This window comes from Alexandromys fortis, unplaced genomic scaffold, assembly GCF_014885135.2.
Source record: "Alexandromys fortis isolate MF-2015 unplaced genomic scaffold, M_Fortis_MF-2015_v1.1 scaffold_85, whole genome shotgun sequence".
NCBI lineage: Eukaryota > Metazoa > Chordata > Mammalia > Rodentia > Cricetidae > Alexandromys > Alexandromys fortis.
The window spans coordinates 4,773,554-4,785,818 of record NW_026067975.1 but is presented as its reverse complement, the minus strand read 5'-3'; the positions used below and the strand labels follow the sequence as shown (position 1 = coordinate 4,785,818).

General features: G+C 40.2%; 2 long non-coding RNA genes across 2 annotated transcripts in view; one reads left to right on the top strand and one right to left on the bottom strand.

Annotated features, from left to right (window-relative positions):
* Positions 1–8,531, bottom strand: part of LOC126510618 (uncharacterized) — a 56,024-nt gene extending 47,493 nt beyond the window's left edge. The window contains exon 1 of the long non-coding RNA XR_007594449.1: positions 8,332–8,531. This is a non-coding gene — a long non-coding RNA (uncharacterized lncRNA). The remainder of the gene's footprint in view (positions 1–8,331) is intronic.
* Positions 1–9,626, top strand: part of LOC126510617 (uncharacterized) — a 56,800-nt gene extending 47,174 nt beyond the window's left edge. Inside the window, exon 2 of the long non-coding RNA XR_007594448.1 lies at positions 8,523–9,626. This is a non-coding gene — a long non-coding RNA (uncharacterized lncRNA). The remainder of the gene's footprint in view (positions 1–8,522) is intronic.
* Positions 9,627–12,265: the final 2,639 nt, after the last annotated feature.

Genomic DNA, 12,265 nt, shown 5'->3' with positions numbered 1-12,265 from the left:
ATATATTATTTTTAAAACAATCTTTTCTAATTTTAGATACCAATCCCATTTACCCCTTCCTTCCCCCCACGTCCCCTACCTTTCCATCATCCCACCACCATCCACTACTCAGAGAGGGTAAGGCTTCCCATGGGGAGTCAACAGAATCTGGCACATCATTTTGTCACAGGACCAAAGTTATCTCCCCTGTATCTAGACTGAGACAAATAACCCTCCATAAAGAATGGACTCCAAAAAGCTAGTTCAAGCATTAAGGATAGATCCTGGTTTCATTGCCAGAGGCCTCACAGATTGCCCAAGCCACACAACTGTCACCCACATTTAGAGGGTTTAGTTTGGTCCTATGCAGGTTCCCCTGCTGTTAGTCTGGAGTCAGTGAATTTCCACTAGCTAAGGTCAGCTGTTTCTATTGATATCACCATCATGATCCTGATCCCTTTGCTCATATTATCACTCCTCCCTCTCTTCAACTGGACTCCCAAAGTTCAGCCTGGAGCTTAGCTGTAGATCTCTGCCTCTGCTTCCATCAGTTGCCGAATGTAGGTTCTATGATGGCAATTAAGGTAGTCATTAATCTGATTATAAGTGAATGCCAATTTAGACACTTTTTTGGCTATTGCTTAGGATCTTAGCTGGGGTCATCCTTGTGAATACCTGTACTTAAATTGCCTCACAAATACAAAGGTCACAAATACCTGAACAACTATTCCTCAGAGAAGACTTCAGTGAACATTCTCGCTGTAGGGGGTTCTCTCAGAAATCTCTGCATGTGAGTGCCATATTCCTAGTAGGAGCCACAGCACAAGCCTCTATTTAATGTGTTGACGTCTGATGCCATTTCCAGCAGACTGCATGGACTTCAAGGTCAGGTACCTGAATGTATTTTTTTCCATAGCTCAAAATAGATTCTTGAACTCCATAAAATATAACAAATATCTGTCAAATAAAAATGTTATTTTCTCTAGAAATTCAATGCTTTCCTATGAGAAAAAGATATAATAGTGTAAATGAATGTTTGTGATGATATATACAAGGACCCTCACTCATATACAATGGCACACATGTACATACACACACACACACACACACAAATGTATACACCACATACATACACTTGGGGGAAAAACTTAAATTTAATTTTCATTGTTCCCCAGCTTGTGAATCCACACTATGTAAAAGGCACTGTGTCAGCTTTTATAGGAGATCCAAAGCTTAGGAGCTGTGATTCTTCATTGAAAGAATGAATAATTTGGTTCAGATATAAACTAGGTAAAGGACCTGGAATTCAAGTCAGGATATGACAATTGCCATTAGGGAGTTGCTCCTGCAGACTTTACCAGCTGCTTATAGCTTCCAATGCCTTCACTTGTCTTCTGTATCTATGATTATTAACAGGGATTCACTCATTAAGTACCCTTCACAGAACAATAATAATCAACAACATAAAAATGGAAAGCTATGTGTTTAAGTAGGCACAGTATGAAATAATCAATCAAAGCCACTCCATGGAAAGAAAAGCAGTTTATGAAGAGCAAAAACTGATTGGATAGTGAAAGACAGCACAAAGCTATAAAAGCTTGTTGGATTATGTGGATATTTGGCAAGGGGAAAGCTGTTGTAACCAGGTTGTTAGTATGAGAACTTCTCAGACAAGAGGGGCTGACAGTAGCAGGTAGGAATATTCTGCCAGTCATTAATGGCTTCTGAGAAATGCTTTAGGTTTCTGTTTCCTAGAACAATCTAACTCACATAGGAGTTGGGATGCCACTCTAAAACTTTATCATCACCACTGGCATTTTGGGACCCATATTGTGATATAACCTTTCTTTTGTTGATGATAAAGGTAGATGGTGGTCCTCCAGCTACTTATAGATATAAAGGGATGTCAAAAAGAAGGGTCTGGAATGGTGGTCCAAAACAGGACTTCAAGCCAAGAATCAGTATTAGAAGGAAATTCCATCAAAAGTATTTGGTTCACTAATCATCATGTCAGGGCATTCATTCTTTCCTGGAATAATCTGAAAAGACAAGGAGCAACCATTAGTATGAGGAGGATAGAAATCAGTGGACCAAGGAAGGGCATATGCCATGAGCCCCCCCAAAAAACATAGTAAGAGTTCTGCACTAGAGTCATTTCCCAGGGGTCATATTCTGCATTCCAGCAAGGAAATTTTAATTCATCTTCTACCAGACCAGATTGATTTACAATTGTAAAAACGTTACTGAGAAAGAGATGAATGCCTCCTTTTTTGTCAGTCATCAAGTCAAGGACCCTTCAGTTATGCAGGTCCATGAAGGCTGTGGAGGTAAGCTGTTTTTGGATTAGCAAGGCTGAAATAGATTCTTGGATATTATCTCTTATCTGAGTGGAGATCTGCTGAAATAGATACAGACTATGACACAATCCACCCTTGGTCAGGCCAGTAGTAGCCACCAAGAGTGCCAGGGTGACTCCAGTCATAAGTGAAGGTCCACTGCCCATGTGTGTCTCTTTGTGTGAGTCTGTGTGTGTTGTTATGAAGAGTATATAGTTTTTTTTTTCATTGTAAAGGGTGAGCCAAGGAACTAATTGTTGGAGAAGTGTGCCGCTTGTTCATCCTGGCTGCCCAGCCACAAAATAACCACTCAGAAAATCATATTATTTACAATACTGTTTGGCAAATAGCTTAAGCATATTTCTGGCTAAAGTTATATCCTAAACTAACCCATCTCTGTTATTCTGTATATTGCCACGTAGCTGTGGCTTACCTGCTAAAGTTCCCAGCGTCTGTCTCAGGTGGCGGATCCATGACTTCTCCTCACTCTGCCTTCCTCTTACCATGCTATAGGCCAAGCCAGTTTTCTTTATTCATTAACCAATAGAATCAACACATAGACAAAAGGACCTCCCACACCAACTAGTAAAGTTGGGAATCAGGGATCAGAAGTGAATATTTTTAAACAAAGATAGAGTTTGGAGTGACATTAGAAGAGGGTCCCCTAGTAAGGGTTTTGAAATTCTGATATTGGTGCAATAGATGAGGGAAAGTCTGATTGACCTTGTTGAACAGAAAATCCCTGGAAGTCTCCAGGGAGTTTGGAGGCACTGGTATAGATGAAGAGGCAGAAATGACCTTGGGTTTACAGGAAGTATTAAAATATACTCACATTTGAAAGGAGTATGGACACCAGAGAAGATTGCTGCAGTCAAGAGGAAGCAAGAGGTTGTGTTGAAGACCTCTTCTCACTATCATATTGGTAGAAAAGGGCTAGGAAATGATTTAGTGTGGTCATCTATGAGGTGGAGTTAAAAAAGAGGTCTCTAAGTTTAGAAACTTTCAAATCTAGATTAGATCGATTAGATCCTGGTTGTTCAAAGATCTTAACCGTGGTTTAGAAGGCTGTCTCTAGAGATCTAGAGAATGTCACCCATCGAGATCAAGAGATTGTCGCCCATCTCTAAGTGACAATTCCACAGAAGGTGGAATTAAGGATGGACTTAGTTTGGATAGAGTATATCTTAAATGTCCATGTTTGCCGCCTTGCCAGAATGGTTGGAAACAGAGAAAATTCCTTTCAGGAAGGGGAAGAAGGAGCCCATATTAGGTGTCATTAGGAATATAAGGAAAGAGAGAAAATTTAAGCTTTAGAGGTCCTGTTGACTGACAATCGTACTCATCAGAAAAAGAATCTGAAGCTCATTTGGGCTGCAGCAAATTATCCAATTAGTGACTTCTTGAAGCTTAGCTTCCATTCTGGTATAAAGAAGATGATCAAGTGTGGAACTGTCCAGAATGAGCTGAGGTTCTGTGGGAAAGAGACTTTCAAACAAATCTTACAAAAAAGGTTGGTGATAGGGACAGGAGAAGGCCTACCATGACAAGTCAAAGAGGCACAGTTGACCTTCCAGTGTCCTGACTGCCTTTCCACAATTTCACAGGATTCAGGGGCAGATGAGGTGAAGGGTAGGTAGTTCTTCAACCAGTGGCTGGCATTACCACACTTAAAACAGGTCTCTGGTAGGTTTGTTGGTTCCCTGTCTTCCTTGGGGGTGCTTTTACAGATGCTAGGTTATGTTAATATTTCTGTCTACATGTAAGGCATTTTTGGCGTTTTTCTGTTCCTCCCTTCTATTAAGCACCTTAAATGACATTAAACAGATCTCTATGAGGGGTTTGTATACTACCATCCAGCCTCTTTAGTTTTCTTATGAAGTCTGGTGCTGAAAGGAAAAATGAGCATCGAGAACAAGCATGCCCTCTTGAGCATTTGAGCCTATCTTATAAAGTAGAGCTCTGTAATCCAGGTGAGGATTTTGGCAGGATTTTCATCTGGCCTCTATGTGACCTCTCTTAACTTGTCAAAATTGACTAGGTCACGGGAGGGCTTTTGGAGCACTGCCAATAGGCAGAGATTTGTTTTGTCCAAGGCTTCCATGCCAGAGGACTGATTTTATGCATTGGTTTTAACAGTTTCAGTAGGGATCAATATGAGGAATAACAATTGTCCCAGTGTGGAAGTCATCATTAATATAGCAGACATCATCTGCATGAACCTGTCCAGAGTCTCTCTAATGCATTAACGATAGAAAAAAGAAAGACAGAGATCATGCTGCCAGGTGAGGTTATATGACTGGGTAAAATACCTAAATATCCTGATAAAAATTACTGAGGTCATTCGAGAAAGAGTCAAGATGTTTCTCTTCTTGAGAAGCATCAGAAAAAGAGAAAGGGACAGAATGTAGAGAGGCCTATGAGCATAATACACTTTGAGGAAATCAAGTCCATCAGATCATACCCAGGTGTGAACCACTGGTGAAGTTTATCAGTTCATATATGGGTGTGAGCCACTAGTGCAGTAAAGCGAGGCAACAGTGCTCATGGAAGTTAGGGGGCAGTAAGGAAGGAAGATGATGGAACTTATAGAGGATGATGTGCATGGGGAGAGTAAGGAGGGAGTCAGCGGTTGAGGAGGCTGAGGAGGAGATTGCGGTAGTACTGATGGTACTGGAGGATTTGATAGAGGAGATTGCCATGTCCTCTATGTCTAAATCAAAGGGAGAGGGAATCCTGAGATTCTTGAATACTTGAGATAATGGTATGTCTCAGGAAGAGTTTTGTTTATTGCCAAGAAGATTCAATGTATATGGCAAAAGGCATAAGGGGAAGGTGAGAATGAAGAACAGAGAGGCATGAGTAAAAGGAATTTAGGACCAGTGAGCTGGCAGAAGTCATCAAGGTCAGTAAGAATTTGAAAGTCAATACCCTATTTTCTGGCCATTGAGACTGATTATCAAGTTTGTACTGAGGTCAAGGCATATTATAGTAAAGGGGGGGAGAGGGAGGGAGAGAGGGGGGCGAGTAAATGAAAAGTGTTATGGAATATCATTTTAGCTAGGCAAAGGTGTGTTACATTTGTTTGTGCTGCTTTTGTTAGCGATGTAAAGATGTATTACATTTGTTTTACCTTGCCCGATTAAGGCACCTAACTAGTATAATAAAAAGCTGAATAGTCAATAGCTAGGCAGGAGAGGAATACAGGGATATGCAGGGCTGGCGAGCAGAGAGAATAAATAGGAGAGAAAAAAAAGGGACATATTCTGGGTCCAAAAAGCAGTATGCCACCAGCCAGCTAGATACAAGAAGCAAGAAAATAGGAGGGTGGGGGGGAGAAAGAAAAAGAAAGAGAAAAATAAAAACTTCTGAGACAAAAAGTAGATGAAGAGAAGGAAGTTAAATCATTAGAGATAGCAAGAAAGGAGCCTAAGCTAAGGTTGAGCATTCATAACGAATAACAAATCTCCCTGTCATGATTTGGAAGTTGGTTTGTGGTTCAAAAGAAAGTCAGATACGGAAAAGAAAACAGCGGGGTGAGGTTGATGATATCACAGAGTCCAAGACAGGAAAGAGATTTGAAGAGGCAGGGAAGAGGAGTGGCAGAATCCAGTTTAACATGGGAAGATCCCAGGGTTAATGGAATACAGGAGTTCAGAAAAGGAATACCAGTGTTCAGGCCAAAAGTAGGTAGAAGATACTGGGGAAGGGTCTTCCTTTCCAAAGCTAGACACCTAGGACCTGATAAAAGCAGACCAATAGTGTACACAAGCCAAGGAGGTAAAGATTACAGATTAGGAGGATGTAGGTAAAGAGAGGAGTGAGCCATGGAAGACACATAAGGGGCACTGGCATTGGACAGAACCTTGATTCAGAGGGCATCTTCAAGAGGATTGTGGCTCATCGAGAGATTTCCCAGATCATGAGGGGTTGATATTTTGACATGGTGATGGGGGATCAGGATCATGTGAGATGCCTATCATACCAGCATGACGTCGTGACAAAGTCGAGAGGCAGTTCTGAGAGAAGGACAGTTACTCCAGTTGGTGAGGAGACATGAGTAGGCGTGCAGGAAAGAGAAGCAGTGAGAGAGACAGACTCAGAATCCAGAGGAGAATGTGATAGATAGCAGAGCCCATGAGAAAACAAATGACCCATATCACAGGAAATCTGAGCCATCAGTATGGGTTAGTTAAAGGAGGAATTAGTTTTCCAGGCAAAAACAAAGGCACAAGCAACCACCAAGCAAAGCTACTCTGTAAATAGAAAAGCAGTGTATACAAGAAAAAGGCTGCTGGGTTGCCTTGCATAATAGAGGACAGTGCTCAGTTGTAAAAGCTTGTTGGTTTTATGGGGAAAGCAGCTTTGATGTGGGAATGATTTCTTACTAATAAAGAAACTGCCTTGGCCCATTTTATTGGATAGAAAATTAGGTAGGCGGAGTAGACAGAGGAGAATGCTGGGAAAAAGAAGCTGTGTGAGGAGTCGCCATGGTTCTCCCGTTCCAGACAGACGCAGGTTAAGATCCTCCCTGGTAAGCCAGCTCGTGGGCTACACAGAATATTAGAAATGGGTTAGAACAATATGTAAGAGCTAGCCATAAGGAACTGGAACTATCCGGGCCAGGCAGTGTTTGAAAGAATACAGTTTCCGTGTAATTATTTCTGGGTATAAGCTAGCCATGCGGGCGGCCGGGTGCCGGGGACGCAGCCCTGCCGCTCCTATTTCAACAGATGGCGCCCAGACGTGATGGGCTAAATCCACTTAAAAACCTGAGAGGGCTTAAAAAGAAGGGAAACAGAGTTTAACACAGAGTTTTGCTCTCTGTTGGTGGCGTGCCATAAAGAGATTTCCTGATTCAGCAATAGCAGCAGAAAAAAAGCTGCGTCATTTTAAAGCGCGGCTTCATAGGGCTGTACTGCCAGCGTGAACTCTGGCTTTAAAGCATTTCAAGGCTTTTATGGGACTGGATGTTTGTGTTCCCGCTTGGGATCGGAGGAGAGTGCTCTGAGACCGTGCCGATGGCTCAGCGCTCCCCGCCTGCACCTGGGCAGAAGGCAGAATCAGGCTTAGGCAGGCGGAAGAGCATGGCGGATTCCTGCCGCCATACAGAGACGCGTTTTCAGACTGCGCAGTGCTCTGCGTGTCAGATTTGGCTGTAACTTGGATGAAAAGAGTTTCTGTGCTGCACACTCAGTCTCAGAATTAAACTGCTGATTGCGGCTCCAATGTGAACTGCTGTGTGCCTGGAACTGTGCTCAGCTCAGAAGCACCAAATGACTCTGAGGCAGGAGCGGCTGCTCCATGCTGAACTGTGCTGATCTCAGGCAGGAACTACCGTAATTACCTTAAAACCGTGCAGTTAAGGTTTAGACTGGGCAGGACACAGGCAGTACCGTATTACCTGTACATGGTGCAACTTAAGTTTTTAAGAAATGCTTAACATTTTAAGAAATGCTCCTGGATAGTAAAAAAATTACAGATTCACAATAAAACAGATTCAGACACTGTTGGATGAATGTACGTAGGCTTGGGAAAGAGAAGAAAAAGAATATAAAGAATAAAGTTAATGTCTTAAAAAGAAAAAGGGTAAAGTCTTTAAAGAGACAGAGTACAGAAGTACAGATAGTTATAGATTAAGAGAAATAAAGAAAAATAAGCCACGTAAAAATGGAAAATTCACAGAGAGTCTGGATTATGTACATTGTGTTTTCTTTAAAATTTTTGACTGTGAAGGAGCTAAGTACAGAGAGACATTTCATTATATGGGCTGCCAAGCTAAACCAAAATGGATTTCATGAGGGTATTATGATTTCAGAATTTGGGTCTAAGGATATGATGCTTTGGAGAGGGTCTTCTTTTGTTTTTGCAGAGGATGAGACCCTGTGGATTGCATCTATTCCGATTTGGTATGATAGACCACGCCCTCCTGAAAGGTTGCTGTGAACACCCTCAAAAAATTGCTTCGCTCAATTGCCAACTGAGATGAAACTAGCACACAGGTTACATCATGAACAACCTAATTAACGACGCCCCTATTCAGCAGGAAGCAGTTTGGAGAGAAAAAACTACGCCCATGTTCCCAAATATTGTTTATAAATGTTCTTTTACATTTAAAGGGGGATATGATATAGATATGAATAATTTGCATTGGTATGGATTTTATGGTCAATTTTGTTATATGTATATGTATTTTTGATCTTGATTAAGGTATTGTGATTGTGTAGTTCATTTAAAAATGTAATGTATAATTAGGAAATATAGGTTGTTAATGGATAATCATCGCTAATACTTAAGCTTGTAGTCATGTTAGTTAGATTTTCTAGATATATAGAGAGATATTTTAGTTAGATAGGCATTCTTCATATCTTTCAAAGGCTGCAGAATATGGCATTTAAGATATTTTAATAACTTAGGGTTTTTCATGACAATGAGACACATTTGCTCCTGGCAGCACCAATCTATTTCAAGAGGAAGATGGGCATCGAAGAGAATCCTTATGGAGTTTGATAGCCATTTGGGCAAGAAACTGCTCTTGCCTGGACTGTTGCATAAACTGGACACAGAGAACCCGCAGAGAGAGGACTGCTGAACTTGCCTAAAGGTGAGATGACCTTTTGGGGTTCCTGCTTCATGAAAGAGTCTGTGAGACATTCTGCAGGACACAGCAAAAAGTGACTGAACTGTCTTTGGAATTTCTTGCTTGATGAGAATGTCTGCTGGATACTATGGGCCTGTAGGCCGAAGATGGATGCCCCAACGGTACAGAGGAACTTTGGGTGACTGTCCAGGCAGCGAGATGTCTCTGTCATTTCTAGAGTTTTCTTATTTCTTGTTTGATAGGTAATATTATATCCTTCTGGAGTCTTTGATGGAGTTGAAGAATGGTTAGTTATAGTTTTCCTTAGTTATGATAAGAGATAAAATAGATATAAATATTGTAACTGTAATTCTTACTTGATAACTGTTTTGTTATATGTAATTTTACTATGTTAAAGTTAAAGCCTTTCTTTTTTGTTTAAACAGAAAAAGGGGAAATGATGTGGGAGTGATTTCTTATTAATAAAGAAACTGCCTTGGCCCATTTTATTGGATAGAAAATTAGGTAGGCGGAGTAGACAGAGGAGAATGCTGGGAAAAAGAAGCTGTGTGAGGAGTCGCCATGGTTCTCCCGTTCCAGACAGACGCAGGTTAAGATCCTCCCTGGTAAGCCAGCTCGTGGGCTACACAGAATATTAGAAATGGGTTAGAACAATATGTAAGAGCTAGCCATAAGGAACTGGAACTATCCGGGCCAGGCAGTGTTTGAAAGAATACAGTTTCCGTGTAATTATTTTTGGGCATAAGCTAGCCATGCGGGCGGCCGGGTGCCGGGGACGCAGCCCTGCCGCCGTCCCTATTTCAACACAGCTTAAAAGCTGGAACCTCCAGGTGGTTAGCTTGGGGACTCTGACAGACAAATGAAGGTAAGTGTGTTCAGCCAGCCTTCAAAACCTTATGAAAACACTGTAAGATTCTGTTTTCCTGCAAAGCCTAACCCAGGCAGGTTCCCCAGGGTAGTATATGGGTTGCAAATGACTTAGAGAAGGCAGTTGCTCAACCTGGTTCATCCTGTCCAAAAATGCATATCATGATGTATCTTTTTAAAGTAATATGTTGTCTATTCATAGTTCCTTCATGTGTTTGGGGAATTCATGGCGTATTGCTGAATAACTGAATTAGACATTCCTTGCTGACGATGTCCTCCTGAGCATGTGAGGTAATCAGGTGAGAAGGGTCACCTCCAGGCATGGATAGGCATGTCCATTTTCACAGGAGTGTTCCAAACACTTTGTCATATTTCATGCTTTATGATGTGAAATGCTTGGGAAATCATGTCTTCAGGATAATAGTGGCTTTAAAGATACAATTATGGCTCCTACATTCCTCAGTGACGAGCTTAGAGGAGGTGTCATTTTTGGAGCTCTGTCAATCAGGACTAGTGCATAAACTGTGACTCATTCCTTGACTCTGTACATTCAAGCAAAAGTTTTCTTGAAATTTAGAGCATGACTTTAAAATATGTGTTTCGGGTACCTACTGTTTGTTTGTGGCTGTTTTAAGAACATTGACAGACTTACTGGCGGTTTCTATGATATATAAATTTTCAATTAAAGTTAATATCGCTGAAGGAGATGAAAAACAAAGATTTCATAACCTTCTATCACATAACATAAATTCACAAAAACACTTGCCAAATGTTGATTTGTCGGAAATGCAATGATGTTATGCCATTTTCAAACAGTAAAGTATAATGTGTCATAAAATAATTATAAAGTAAATATAGAATCATCTCTCTCAAGCAAATCTGCATAGATTTTCTAAAGATAATACAAAAAAATCACACGGAAAGATGAATCAAAGCTTATAGATATCACCACTAATATCTGTGTTTTTAATATATCCCTTATTCATTAAAGCAATATTACTTTCATTAGCTAAAGAAATAAAGGCCAAAAAATCTAAATGGTAGCTCCTACCTTGTATGCAAATACTTTCATTTTCACAAATAGATTGTGAGGTGATTCTAGTATTTTTTCAAGTAACTGTTATTTCTTTAATCAATGCAATGCATTGTGTACAGATAATTACATTTTGATAGACAGGCCAATTCTCATTATCTATCTTCATCTTTGAAGTATAATAAATTTCAGATTAATGGATGAATGAATGAAATAGAAGATGAAGGTTATAGGGAGTTTGCATGAAAATTTAAGAGAATATAGTTGTAAATAATTTTGTCATTTTACAAATTCAATATATTATGCAGTTGATGATGTGCTTGCTCGATATGCTGAAATAAGCAGCTGTACAGTATTTCTGAGGCTTCAAGCAAATATCATATTCTGTAGGTCTTACCAACTGCAAAGTATACCAAAAAGCCCTCTGGAAAATGAATGATTTACATATGTTTGGATCAAAAGCTCATTCAGGACTCCCCAACTCCCATGAGAGTAGTAAGCACTATTTTTGTGCAATTGCATGTATGCATTTTAAAGAGCTTGAATTAGAAATTTTAGTTTATCATTCTGACTTCACTTTAAATATTCAACTGAAGGCATGCTTTGCTGAGTGCTCTTCTTTAAAAAATATTATTTTTATGTAATTTACACTGTTAATATCTGTGATGGTTTAATTATGAAATCCTGTCCACAGGCTTATGCATCAAAGCCTATGTTCTCAACTGTGGGGAGGGTCCAGAGGCTTTAGAAAGTGAAACCTAGCTGGAGGAAGGAGATCAATCAACTCAGGCATTTAGGGGATGTCTTACATCTGGCACCTTTCTGTCTCCTTTTTATCTTCTTCTTAGCCTCTACCAGGTGATAGTCTCCTTTTCATGTCAGACAAACCCTCTGAAACTCTGATTACAAATGAACAAGTCATCATTTTAAGTTTTTTACTTCAAATATTTTTTTCCTTATTTCAAGCTCTTTTATAAGACAATGGTAGTCAAGAAAACACATAGCTAGTAAGGAAATGGACTTACAAACCAATGGAATGGAACAGAAAATCCAAAAATAACGTTATATGCCTATGGTCTATTAATTTTTATAAAGATACCAATAACACAAAATGGAAAAATATAGCCTTTCAACAATGGTACCAAGAAACTAGAAATGAAATGGAAAGAATAAGCTTACCTGTACCTCAGACCATGAAGAAAAATAAACAGAAAATGATTGTAAGAATTAAATCTTTAGCCAGGTGGTGGTGGCACACGTCTATAATCCCAGTACTCAGGAGGCAGAGGCAGGCAGATCTCTGTGAGTTTGAGGCCAGCCTTGTCTACAAGAGCTAGTTCCAGGACAGGAACCAAAAGCTAAAGAGAAACCCTGGCTCAAAAATCCAAAAGAAGAAAGGAAGGAAGGAAGGAAGGAAGGAAGGAAGGAAGGAAGGAAGGAAGGAAGGAAGGA